Consider the following 14,519-nt stretch of genomic DNA (forward strand, 5'->3'; position numbering starts at 1 on the left):
TCCTTTTCTGCAAAACCCTTGCACAGGGTGTGTTGAAATATATATGTTGGAGATAAAGATTAATATTTGAAACTAAAGAGATACAAAAGATGCGAAGATAAAAGGAAAAAATAGAGATAAAAAGATAAGTGGTTATATAAAACTACCAATTGAGTTTAAATCCTACCCTATCTATATTCATTTCATATTTGAATTTGTATTTTGTATCCAATCCTTGTATTTTAAGAGCCTAGCTCATGTATAAATACCCATCTAAACTCAATACAAAGGATCATACACAATTATAGCAATATAGCCTTATTTTACAAAATATACTCAACTTAACTGATTATTATTTCTAGAGAAGAAGCTGGGACTGAGCGTACTAATTCTACCAATGGAGTTAAATAACGACTTGTACCCAACTTTCAAGTTTTACTGACGGAGCTTTGGTGCAGCCCGTTGCTCCAAGACAAATTAAGATGAAGTATCAAAGTGTCGAACATTGCCCAACTTCTATTGTTAGCAAGGAAATAAATTTGTCATATGAAAAGCAGGCTTATTAGAAACTATGTCAAATAAATAAGATTCATGTTACCATGTCGTGAAAAAGGACAATGGTGTGAGCAAGTCCTTTTGTGGCTCATGTCACTTTAATATTGGATATGTTACGGAATGAAAAATGAATTATGATGCGAAGTGGCAATTAGTCTATGGCGTTGCTTAAACCAATTCACATATATGGTATCATTTTCTTACTTATAAAAGGCTCACGCTAGACGATTTTTTACCATCTCTATTTAGTATATTCTCCTAATTTCCCCTCCTCGTGCATCCATCTATGCTTTTGCTATGATGGCTTCGTTTAACCCATTGATTGCTTGTCGGATTGTTGATATTGAGGACACGACTGCTTCCAACTTTACCATGAATGTTTATTATGGGACCAAGCATGTTACTAGCTAGTTGTTCCAATACCAAGCCTTCACTAGCTGCCAAACCTCTTAGGATTCCAATCACCAGCATCTTAATGTTTTACCTTGGTTTACCTACGTTCTTTCTTGTTATGTGTGTTTGCTTGTGTTTTTGCACTTTCTATTATTTAGTTTGGATACTTTCGGTCACCTCTTTTGACTCTTATACTATCAGTAATGTTTACAAAGTCCATTGGTTCCATTTACTAATAACAGCAAGTGCATGGCTCGTCTAGGCACTCGGACGACACAGAGCGCCGGGGAAGTGCCTTGCCTACTGCTAGGCGAGGCTCCTTCACCCAGGTGCCACCTAGGCGAGCGCCTCTGCTGAGGCATTGAGTGCCACGAGCGCTTGCCTAAGCCCTACAGAATCAAATCTGAAAAAAAAAAAAAAAGGAAACTAAAGAATTAAATTTCAAACTCACTATATTTATAGTTGTTGTTTGCTGGAAATTTTTATATTAATTATTATATATTTAATTTATAATATAATTTAATTATATATTTTCTAATTAATATAATATAACTTATATTCTGTGATTTAATAACTATATCTTTTATTTGTAGATATATTTTTATTTTTATTTTTTTGTTAATTTACCACCTTGCTTCAGTCTGGCAAGCTTTTTTTGGGCACCTAGCTAGTACCTTAGGCGATAGAACATTCTTAGTGTCTTAAGGGCACCTTTCGCCTCTAACAATCTTCGGTTTTTTTTTTTTTTTTGCTTGATTATTTCATTGCTATATGTGTTTTTATTACCATTTTCAAAGGCTTGAAAAAGGAAAGAATACATTGTTTGATTTTTTATTTTTATTTTGAAAATCTTTGAAATCTTCTAGAAGATTTTGGAAATCTTTGACAATATTGCTTGGAGATTCTGGAAATCAATCTTTGAGAACCCTATAAATAGCATGTGTTGGGTTGAGTTTAGGGTTAGGGTTAAAGTCAGGGTTTGAGATTGCCTAGAGCAGGGAGGACCCTACTGAGGGGTGACTTCCCGATTGGCGCCTTGATTCTAATGTGGAGATCTCACTCCAATGAAGCATCTGTTGTCCATCCCTTGTTCTTTGTCAGATCTGACAGTTCCCTGGTAAGTAGATTTTGATTTCCAGTGATTTCATACAATTGTTCGAATGTTTTGATCCAACAAATCATGCTTATGCTCATCCAGATTTCAAGCAGGAGATGGAACTCCTGCTTATTGAACATTGAATCAATGATTTACCACATTTGCAATAGCAGCGATAAAGGAGAGGAACAGGTCGAGCAGGCATTCGGCCTTGTTGCTTCATCCAGTTCAGCCACTTTGCCAACAAGCTTGTAAATTCCCTCTCTTTCTCTGTCTACATTCATAGATGAAACTGACATTCAAAGAAGCTCAGTCTTCATGGTTCTTGGATATTATATAACACATATTTGTTACAGTACTTCGCAATAAACTTCAATCTTGCTAATGTTTCCTATTCGTTGGCAGAATATATCCCCGGCGTTCGTAATCACATTCAAAGGGGAATTCCCGAAAAGATCCCTGATTAAGGATGATGAAGAGGGTTCATGGATGGTTAAGATAGAGAAAGCTGGCTAGGTAAAGCTTCATACACAATGGTTGGCAAACGTTCGTGAAGGATAACCAATTACATTTGGTTTTCAATCTGGCTTCCAATACTGTGTTCAACGTCGTGGCATATGGTCCAAGTTGCTGCGCAAAGAGGCTGATTTTGTTTTTGTGCGGCCATATGGCCATGAATGGAGAGAAGCTGATTTTTATGTGGGTTTAGGGCTGAAAATTTAATTCTTATTGAAGGTGAGATTCTAGAGTTGGTGTCTGTCTGTCTTCACTTTCAGTGATATTGAATGGGAAATTTGTATCTATACATGAAAGCTTTTGAAGAGGCCATGAATTATGTTTTGTGTTTATGCTGACATACAAATCAATGGCTTCAATTAGCTAATTGATTCTTATTGACAGTGAGATCTATGTGTTAATATCTGTCTAACTTTTTGGTGGCAATGAATGGCAAAATATGAATGGTTTTGTAGATGCCATGAATTGATGGATCACTACTTTTGTCCAGGTTAATGTTTTTTAGATTCCAAAACCTTGCCGCCGTGGGTGAGGTTTCTATCTGGCCATTCAATGCGAATTGTAGATTTGCATTTCACGGACCAAGTTCGAAGCTTTCCCATATCTGATGAGGCCCCTTTGACGATCCCCCAATTCTAGCGACGTCCCTGAATCTACGGCAATCTCATCGGTTTTGGTGTGACTGAGACAGTACACACACCAATATAATCATATAAAAAATTCTTTGAAATTTCTATTACAAACTAGGCAGTTGATTTTGCTTACCGATGCCATCAACCTAGAAAACTTGACTCCTTGCCTAGTGATGGGGAGCTTAAATCCTAGAAGGACAAGTCTTTGTAGAAATCTCTGTTTTAAATCCAACTATTAGTAATAATATTATAATTTTTGCTTGCTTTTAATGTGAGCATGTTAAGGGCTTAATTTGGGAGATGGCCTCCATCGCTCTTAAAGCACAACGCAGGTAGATATGAGAGTTGGTGCCTGTCTAACTTCTGTGGTCAGGAATGGAAAATTATATCTATTTTTTATTTGAATTGTAAAATATGATGCTTTGAAGAGAATTGTATTTTTGTGGTTGTGTTGATGTACAAATGGCTCGAAACTTCCAAATTTGGGTGCTTTTGGCATTTGTTTGTTCTTTGTCTTCTTTGGTTATTTCGCAAAGCTCCCACTTAACATTTAAGCTAGACCCTTGCGTAGGATTTATTGAAATATGCTCAGCATTTCTTGATTGTTGTTTGCAATAGAAAGAGAGGAAGCTGGCACAAAGGGTACTAATTCAATTAGATGATCCACTACTCATACAGCTTTAAGGTTTTATAGAGGGAGCTTTGGTACAGCCCTTTGCTTTAAATTTAAACTGTAATTTTCAAGTAACTTATTCTAAAGTTACTTTTGGCAATATGACTTATATTTTGCTTATATTATCAAATTCTAATGAAGTTTAAGGAAGAGATCTCTATTGGTGGGAAATTTGATATCATCCTAAAAGAAGTCGGGTAGCTATATATTGTAATTTCCAAAATATAAGAGGTACTTTTTAAATAGACCAAACTTGAGGGAGGCTAGGGTAATGTATTCTTGATTAATGGTCAAGGGATTTAAAGTTCTAGGCTCACCGTACACTACAATGCCAACAATTCTCTCCTCTTTTCCCTAAAATTTCACCCGCAATGGAAGAGAGTTTTCCAGAATCAAGAACAGTTGATGACCGAAGAACAGATGTGGTAAGATTTTTCATCCTTTTTTCTTTTCTTTTCTTTTTTTTTTTTGGCATTTCTTTTGTTTTCTTCTCTTCTTGTTTAGCAAATGTTTGTTGGTTTGTTTAGCAATATACATGTATGTGTACAATTCCCATTAGAGATTCATCTTAAAGTACGAGAATCAAATTAAAATAATTTTTAAAATGAGATAAAATTAAAAAGTGACCCAAAGTTGAGCATAAATTAGCCTATTAGCCCTTGATTTAATAAACAACTGCTATGACCTTGAGTTGAAGTTGCTTGTTTTATCGGCCTTCATTTTACTTTCATGCTATTGGTTATTGAATTAGTGCTTATTTATTAGTAGTCCCCAATAAGTTTTCTGAACAACATTTTAAAATTTCTCAAAAAAGTAGTGTTACACCATTAAGATAGCTGTGAATTCCAAATGAGAATTATGGGGCATTATACTGTAGAGTAGGCATCTAATAATTGAATTCTAGGGTAAAAGATCAGTTTAATTTCAGTAAGAATGAGTACTTCATCAATAAGCAGTTGCTGAACGTTTTTCCTATCTCTGGTGGTTTGTGATGCTAAGTTGATCAAGATCCTGCTTTTCAACTTTTGTAACACTGATTGACGGTGCAATTGAAATATGCGTTAATCATCTCAGCATCACAAACAAGAAGCACATGCAACGAAGTTGCTTCTTGTCTGTATGGACCTGTAATTTTTCCTTTTGGAGTTGTTTGCAGTTAAGCTCATATTTTCTTCTGTTTTTCTGATAAGTGCAAAGCCCATAACAATTCATCTTTACAAGGCAGAAAATTGTGAATGTTTAGTAAATTTAATGTAGCCTCATGCACTTGTAAGAAATCTTCAGTAATAGTGGAAATGAAACTTGCTATTTTCTCTTACTCCTCTTCAGGAGACTGATTTTTTTATTTTATTGGTCAATTTTGTATGCTAAAGCACATTGATTATGGGGACAAAACAGTTGCAACTTAACACTTGGTGGCTTATGAAGATCTCAAATCAATCTTCACTTTTTGCGAGTTAATTACGCTAAACTTTTCATTGGTACTGGAACGATTTACATTATAATTATATTTATTATCTTACTTCAATTTGAAACAGAATCTAAAAGTAACTATTTTATTATTTACCCTCGGTGGAAGAGAGAGGGATCTGTCTTGTCACCTAGAGACGCACCAACTCTTGAGCCGGCGCTTAAACCAATTCACATGCATGGCATCATTTTCTCACATGTAAAAGGCTCTCCCTTGGCCATTTTTCACCACCTCTATAATTAGTATTTTCTCCTAATTTCCCCTCCTCGTGCACCCATCTATGTTTCTGCTATGATGGCTTCACTTAACCCATTGACTGCTTGCCGGATTGTTGATATTGAGGACACGGTTACTTCCAGCTTTATTACTATGAATGTTTATTATGGGACCAAGCATGTTACCAGTTCTCCAATGTGTTGAATGTTTTTGGCTTTTCATCCTGCCCATTCCTGCTGCTGTCATTCATTCAGAAAGTTTACAGGTTATGCAGGCTCTTTCTATGGAACTCCAAGTTGGTTCTTGTTCCTTGGCATGATGTCTGCCTTCCCAAAAATGAAAGGGGGCTTGATCTTAAAGACCTCCAGAGTTGGAATTCGGCTCTCCTAATCAAGGTTCTTTAGAATATTCACCGCAAGAAGGACTCCTTATGGGTCCAATGGGTCCATCACTGTTACCTTACTACCTCTTCGATCTGGGAGCTGAGGGCTAAGAGTGATTACTCGCCCTTCATCAAAAAGATCCTTGCCATTCGAGATGCCCTTTGCTCAGCTCAAGGTTCTCCCTCTGCCGCTGTTAATCTACTTTTCAGATGGGCTAGAGCTGAGAGTATCAATCTTTCAGATGCTTATAACTCTTTAGCCCAAGGGCAGACAACGAATTTGGGCTTCTATTGTGTGGAACTCCAACATCATTCCAAAGCATTCTTTCATTTTATGGTTGTGTGCTAAGGAGAGGATTCTCACCAAAGACAAGCTCCTATTCATGGATATCGATAGCAGCAGCCAGCTATGTCGTTCAGCAGAGGAATCCTTGCATCATCTTTTTTTCCGATGTCCTACAAGTTCGTTGATCTGGAGCCATATTAAAGCATGGATGGGGCTCGCTCGATCAATGTCCACCATGGCTAGCGCCCTCAAGTGGATGAAGAAAGAAGCTCAAGGAACTTCTTGGCAATGCAAGGCCAAGCAGATTGCGCTGAGATACACCATCTACCAGATTTGGTATGCCCGCAACGGGCTTATTTTTGAAGGCCTACCGACCCATCCTGATTGTATTATTCACATGATTAAAACTTGTGTATACGAGGCTCTATCTTCCTTGCATCCACAAGTTTTAGTTTATTTTGAGACTCATGCCATTGATCGTTAATTATTTTGGCAATTGTCATGGTTCCTGGATATACTCGGTGTACATTGTATATTTTTTATCAATATATTTTTACCTGTCGATCAAAAAAAAATATTAGGCCTTCACTAGCTTCCAATCCTCCTAGAATTGCAAGTCACTGACCAGATGTTTCACCTTGGTTTACCTACATTCCTTCAAGTTATGCGTGTTTACTTGTGTTTTCTACCCTTTCTATTATTTAGTTTAGATACTTTCGGTCACCTCTTTTGACTCTTATACTATCAGTAAAGTTTATAAAATTTATTGGCTTCATTTAGTAATAACAAGAAGTGCCTAACCCGTCTAAACACTCAGGTGACGCAAGGCGCTGGGGAAGTGCCTCGCCTACTCCTAGGCAAGGCTCCTTCACCCAAGTGCCACCTAGGCGAGCGACTCTCTCGAGGCATCGAGTGCCACAAGCGCTCGCCTGGGCCCTCTACAGAATCAAATTTGAAAGAAAATGAAGGAAATTTAAGAGTTAAAATTCAAACTCACTGTATTTGTAGTTGTTGTTTTGTTGGAAATTTTTATATATTTAATTTATAATATAATTTAATTATATATTTTCTAATTAATATAATACAATTTATATTTTGTGATTTAATAACTGTATCTTTTGCCTTTGTCAGCTCTGCTATAACTATGCGTACTTAAAATTGCTTATTCTTATATTTGCAGATTTGCTATAATTATAAAACTTATATTTTGATGTTTGAGATGGTTTATAATGTATTGGGGTTAAGGCTTTACGATTTTATTTTATTTTTCAAAATTTGCAGCTGTTGTATTTGACAATATTTTAGATGTTTTATTATTGTATGCAGTATCTAATTGTTTTTTTCATATTAGATATATTTTTATATTTTTTTTTGTTAATTTTTCACTTCAGGTGCATGGGAGAGCAAAAGTTCGGTTTACCTAAACTAACCAAACCAATCCGACTGAACTTGTCGGTTCAGTTTGATTTTTTTATTGTACCGATTCAATTCGGTTAACTTTTCTCAAAAGTTCAGTTTTTTAGTTGGAAGAATTGAACCAATCGAACCAACTGAACTTTAAAATAAAGTTATTTTGATGTTTATAAAATGATATTATTTTTTTAATTTTTTTTATTTTTTATCGATTACTTTGATTTTCTTTAATTTTTTACATTTTATTCAGTTTAATCAATTCAGTTCAATTTATATAATTTACGTTTGATTTTTTCAGTTATCAATTAGTTTAATTTTTTAGATTAATCGATCAATTCGATTCAGTTTTACTTTTCGATCCGGTTTAATTAGCTAATAAATTTCAGTCAAACACATAACCAAACTAATCATTTGCACCCAGTGCAACAGGTAATAGAACATTTTTGGCATCTTAAGGGGGCACCTTTGGCCTCCAACTACCTTTGACTTCTTTTTTTTTTTTGGCATGATTATTTCATTGCTGTATGTATTTTTTACTACCATTTTCAAAGCCTTGAAAAAGGAAAGAATATATTGTTTGATTTTTTTTTTTTTTTTAAATCTTTGAAATCTTCTAGAAGATTTTGGAAATCTTTGAGAATATTGGTTAGAGATTCTGAAAATCAATCTTTGAGAACGCTATAAATGGCATGTGTTGGCTTTAGTTTAGGGTTAGGGTTAAAGTTAGGGTTTGGAAATGCCTAGAGCAGAAAGGACCCTACTGAGGGGCGACTTGCTTCTGATGAGGAGATCTCACTCCAATGAAGAATCTGATGTTCAACCCTTATTCTTTGTCAGATCTGACAGTTCCCTGGTAAGTAGATTTTGATTTTCTATGATTTCGTACAATTGTTTGAATGCCTTGATCCAGCAAATCATGCTCATGGATGCTCATCCAGATTTCAAGCAGGAGATGGAACTCCTGCTTATCGAACATTGAATCAATGATTTACCACATTCGCAATAGCGACGTTAAAGGAGAGGAACAGGTCGAGCAGGCATTCGGCCTTGTTGACTCATCCAGATCAGTGACTTTGCCAACAAGCTTGTAAATTCCCTATCTTTCTCTGTCTATATTCATAGATGAAACTGACATTCAAAGAAGCTCAGTCGTTCATGGTTCTTGGATATTATATATCACATATTTGTTACAGTACCTCCCAATAAATTTCAATCTTGCTAATGCTTCCAGTAATTCGTTGGCAGAATCTATCGCCGGCGTTGGTAATCACATTCAGAGGGGAATTCCCGAAAAGACCCTTGATTAAGGATGATGAAGGGCGTTCATGGATGGTACGATAGAGAAAACTGGCTAGGTGAAGCTTCATACACAATGATTGGCAAACGGTCGTGAAGGATAACCAATTACATTTGGTGACTTCTTGGTTTTCAATTTGGCTTCCAATTCTGTGTTCAACGTCGTGGCATATAGTCCAAGTTGCTGCGAAAAGAGGCTGATTTTGTTTTTATGCGGGTATATGGCCATGAATTGAGAGAAGCTGATTTTTATGTGGGTTTAGGGCTGAAAATTTAATTCTTACTGATGGTGAGATCCTAGAGTTGGCGTCTGTCTGTCTTAACTTTCAGTGATCTTGAATGGGAAATTTGTATCTATACATGAAATCTTTTGAAGAGGCCAAGAATTATATTTTGTGTTTATGCTGACATACCAAACAATGGCTTCAAATAGCTAATTGATTCTTATTGACAGTGAGATATCTGTGTTAATGTCTGTCTAACTTTTTGATGGCCATGAATGGGAAAATATGAATGGTTTTGTAGATGCCATGAATTGATGAATGACTACTTTTGCCCAGGTTAATGTTTTACTATCTGTGGGCAGGCTTTCTCACAATATTTGCAGTTTTCCCTGAAAAAGAAGAAAAAAAAAAAAAAAGCAGGAAAGATAAAAAAAAATTAAAAGCAAATCCTGTAAGTACTATGATGAGTTAAAACTTTTAGCCATGCAGGACCTGTTGGATTCATAATTCAAAAGGGTTTTTGACCAAAAAAATAATGATACCATTCTATTTACAAATTTAGCTGCATCACTAGTACTTGACAGCAAATCATTGATTTGAGTAATGAAATTTTCAATGTTTCAGTTCCAGTGAAAGCTTAGATGACTGACTGGAAAAAGTTGATCCATGAATGGAAGAAACTCATCACGAGCATATGAAATCATATTGGATGACTTTAAAGGTAAACCCCTTCTCTCTCTAATCAAAACATTCAATTTGTTTTCATTCTTCTTCTTGTTACCACTATTCTAGAGGTATCCTATGTGCTTCTGCTCCTTAAGCTCTTGGGAAGTGTAAAGGTAATCTTTGTAGGCTTTGAATTTATGATATGAATGTTTGCTGATAAGTTGTTTGTTAAATATATGAACTTCCTTCTTCTCTTCAGTGGTGTTCTGATATAGGAACTTTGTTCATTATTATATCGTGTGATTATTCAAAGATTCAAGTGCGCTCATTTCCCTGGTTTTATTTAGAACTTGAGACAAACCATGTATACAAATGAAAAAAGATACCAAGGCTGAATAACAAGCATATTTTATGCAGCTTTCTGATTAGGTAATTTATGTTCTAATTTCACTTATTTACTTAAAGAATCTATGGTTTACTTTGTGAGCTCAGTGAAATAGTGAGATTTAGTTTGGAACTCCATCTTAAGAAAAGGAAAATAAGCTATCAGAAATAAATGTACTGTTCAGGGCAATGAATAAATTTAAGGATGTGCTATGACGCCAGGGGCACATGCATTTCATGGGCTAGTAATGTAAGATGCATGCATATCCTTTGCTTGGTTATAATATTTTAGGACTTTAAATTTATAAAACTTGATCACTACAACTTGACTCACATTATAAATTTCTTTGGACATGCAAAATAATGTAAACAAGAATATGCATAATATATGCACATATATTATACTTAAGAACACATTATTAGGCCTATTCTTAAGTTTAGTCATAAACAAATATTTATTTATTTTCTAAAATTTAAAAGTTACATATGCTCCTTGAAAGCCTATGGAAATGGATGTGGTGATGAAGTTTAATACATGACACTGCAAACTAAATATTCAAATGGTAAATTAGTGACATAATTTTTATGTTGATGAATTAATGTAATACTTATTTTTTTGTTATTTATTAGAACCCGCAGTCATTAACCTTCAGATGTACATTGTGAGCCATGTTTTAGAATAAAAGTGTATGATTGATAATGTTAATTTTCTTTTATTATTACTCTCTTGGTTTATATTCTTTTAATTTCTTCTCTCTCTTTCAAAACTAAACCTAATGGTTACGCCATGTGGTGTATAGCAGTTTAGTTTATACTAGAATGATTTGCTTTCGATGTATACTTGTTACCTTACTTTTATAAACAAGATAATCCAAAAGAGGTTTTTTTTTTTTTTTTCTCATTTTACCTATCCCCACACTAGAACTTCTGTGGTTAGCAGGGAATTAAATTGTTCTTTAAATGCATCTTATGAATAGTAGGTTTCATTCTCGCTGAAAAAATAAGATTCTTTTTTTTTATGTAAATAAGAATAAATAAAACAAGAACAACGCCAGAGCGTCTACAAGTCAAGGCCAAGATATACCCTGAACCACCAACGCAAATTCCAGAGGCTAAAACATAGCAACCATCACCCTCTGAGTCAAGAAAATAAAATAAATAAATAAGAAAAAAAACTAAAAATATATACTATAACAAATAAAAATAAAAAAGAAAACAACGTCCAGAAACAAAGGGCTAAATTTAGCACGGAACTCCAGGATTACAATAACCAACCTCTAGCTAGAAACAAACAAGCGATCGCTTATTGCGGAGAAACAGTATGGTTTCTTGGAAGTCACTAGACATGACGAAGAGCATGACTCTGAAGAGACGACTTGAAATGGATAGTCATCGAATGGGGCCACACTACGTACTGAATCTGACAAGCCAACTAAGGAGTGGATCTCTCCTGATCACGAAAGCACCTGTTGTTATGCTCCCTCCATATGAATTACACCAAAGCATGTAGCGCCAATCTATTTGCCACCTGCCAGGGGCTCTTGCTACTCTATCTCGCAGTTGCCAACCGCACACTAGTATTCCATTAACGCCAATGCCAACTAAATTTTTTCGATCTGCGAAAGAAAGACAACACCTCACAGGAATAGGGGCACTCAAAAAACAAATGGCTATGTCTTTCTACATCCGCCCTGCAAAGAAAGCATTTATTTGAAAATGACAAAAATAAGTTAATACGGTCAAGAGTAGAAAAACGCTCCCGAATAGCTAACCAGATAATGAACAAATAGATAGAAATACCCACAAACGACCAAACTAACCAGTACCAAAGAACCCTAGGACGCTGACCTTGAAGGTCTTGAAAAGTGGCCCTAACCAAAAAACCTCTTTTGAGGTTGGAAGCAAATTATAAGGCTCATCACAACACTCAAGACAAGGGACGTCATCCTAAATAAAATCCGAGACCTTAGCCATTATAGAAAAAATAAAATTCATGCTACCATGCCATGAAAGATTAACATTGTTCATATCACAATGGTGAGAGTAAATGCATTTAGTCACTCTTTTCCCTTCAACAGATGCTTTATGGTTCATTTGTTAGAATGGAAAGCAATTATAGATGCCACATGACAATTGATCTTTGGCCCCTCACATGCATGGCATCTTTTACTGGTATGTAAACAGCTCTATTCCCTTGGCAATTTCACCATCTCTATTTAGTCTTATCTCATGACTTACAGCTCCATCCTTCTGCACTCCTGCTCTCATGGCTTCCACTTACCCGTTGGTTACTTGCAGAATTATCAGAGATGATGTGGATACGGTTGCTCCCAGCATGACTATGAATATCTGTTATGGGATGCATCATATTACCAATGGTGGCAAACCAAGCCTTCCGTAACTGCTGGTCCTCCTAAGGCTACAATCAATTGCCCCCATGACAAGAGCTTTTCACCTCGATAGAGCAATCTTCGTCTAGTAGTTGCATTTAGTTCCATGCTTCCATTTTGTTAGTTCCTTCCAGACATTGAAATAAACTGTTAGCCTGGACACTCCCAGGTTATAGGCACTTCCAAATGCTCGGCTACTAAAGTTTGTCCCCGACAGGACCTTAACAACCCTCCAATGGGGGACCGCTGCTTGAATAACAGCATGATGTAATGATGAATTCTAACTGCTGGGCATGGAGGTTCATATTGAACAACTTCTTTCCCTCCTGGGCACATAGGCTCCCACCAGGGCTCTTCCTGAGACTTTACAGAAATTTAATAACATAAGAAAAATGTTAGTTATATTGTCAAAAATAATTTCAAAATAAGTTAATTGAATATTATATTTTACATCCTTTGAAATTTACAACAAAAAAAAAAATTATTATATTTATGCATATTTTCATCCGTATTTTCTCTTACAGGGCTAGTTTTTACCTAGGTTGCACGGAAACGGAAACGGGAGACGTTTCCGATAGGAAACGGAAACGCGGAAACGGTATTTTTCTAAAAAGATAGGAAACGGAAACGCGGGATAAATTGTAAATATTAAAAATATAGAGATTTTTAATAAATATAATTTTTAATATAAAAAATAAAAAAATTCAAATATAAACAAATATTTGAATTTCTCTTACTGTAAGATTTCTAATTAAAGCATCAACCAAATATTTGAAAAAAATAACAGCTTTTCAAATACGAGCATTTCTCTTACTGTAAGATTTCTAATTAAAGCATCAACCAATTCTTAACTGCATATATCAAAATTACATACAAAACTCACTTAAATTAAATATATAGAACATAATTGCCAACCCTGTAATTGCACATACAACATTGTAATTGCATACAAAACTCATTTAAATTAAATATACACAACTATACAAGCCATTAGCCAACACTGTAATTGCACATACAAGCCACAAAGAGAAAAGCAACCAAGGAGAATCAGGAGATTACTTACAAGAGTGCGACGAAACAGAAGACAACACGACAGCGAAGGCAACGACAAAGACGGCAAAGGCGACGGTGAAGACAGCAAAGGCGATGACGAAGACCGTGAAGGCGATGATGAAGATGGCTAAGGGGACGACGAAGACGGCGAAGGCGACGACAAAGACAGCTAAGGCGACGACGAAGGAGATGAAGTGAGGTGCTGAAGTAGACGGCGATGAGCACCGAAACGAACCAGAGGGACGAGTGCGACGAAGTTGACGGCGGCGAGAGCCACAAAACAACCAAATCAGAAGCAGGTAGCGGCGAGGGCGAAGGCAATCGAACTCGAACTGGAAGAAGAAGAAAAGGAAAAGAGGAAAAATTTAGGGATTTAGGGCTTTTGTTCAAGCCGCGGCCCGCTGGAAGCAATTGAAACGTGTTTCCAGAATTTTTTTTTAATTACGGAAACGTCTCATAAGTTTATAAAAATTACACAAACGGCTCAAAAACGTTTCAGGCGTTTTTTAACCGTTTTCGAAACGAGAAATGATTCGGAAGCGCCGAAACGGCACCTCCGAACCGTTTCCGTGCTTCATAGGTTTTTACCCCTTTTTTTTTTTGTTTAAATTTAGTTTTATCTCAATCATTAAGGTTTTAAACATTGCCTCCCTCCTCCTAGCTAGTGGTCCTTGCCAGACTTGGCAATATATTTTATCATGTAAAAAATAAATTAGTGTTATTATACAATAAAAAAGGACTTCTAAAATAAATATTTTACGAGGTCTTCTATAAAAAAATAAATTCACAACATTTTATTCTCCTTCTAATTCTTATTTTGGCTTGTCCATGCAAAGAAATTACTTTTGAACTTTAAAAGAATATCAAACCCTATTCTCTTATTTAGGAACCCTA

General features: G+C 35.7%; 1 long non-coding RNA gene across 2 annotated transcripts; it reads left to right on the forward strand.

Moving 5' to 3' along the window:
• The first annotated feature begins 8,334 nt into the window (after nt 1-8,334).
• On the forward strand, nt 8,335-12,800 carry LOC127793187 (uncharacterized). 2 transcript variants are annotated; one of them, XR_008021278.1, is made up of 5 exons: nt 8,335-8,465; nt 8,551-8,699; nt 8,858-9,197; nt 9,757-9,853; nt 12,481-12,800. It is a non-coding gene; the product is annotated as an uncharacterized LOC127793187 (long non-coding RNA). The 2 variants fall into 2 exon arrangements; XR_008021277.1 differs by having other exon boundaries at nt 8,858-9,853.
• The last annotated feature ends 1,719 nt before the right edge of the window (nt 12,801-14,519 follow it).

The sequence above is a fragment of the Diospyros lotus genome, unplaced genomic scaffold, assembly GCF_014633365.1.
Source record: "Diospyros lotus cultivar Yz01 unplaced genomic scaffold, ASM1463336v1 superscaf1, whole genome shotgun sequence".
Lineage (NCBI taxonomy): Eukaryota > Viridiplantae > Streptophyta > Magnoliopsida > Ericales > Ebenaceae > Diospyros > Diospyros lotus.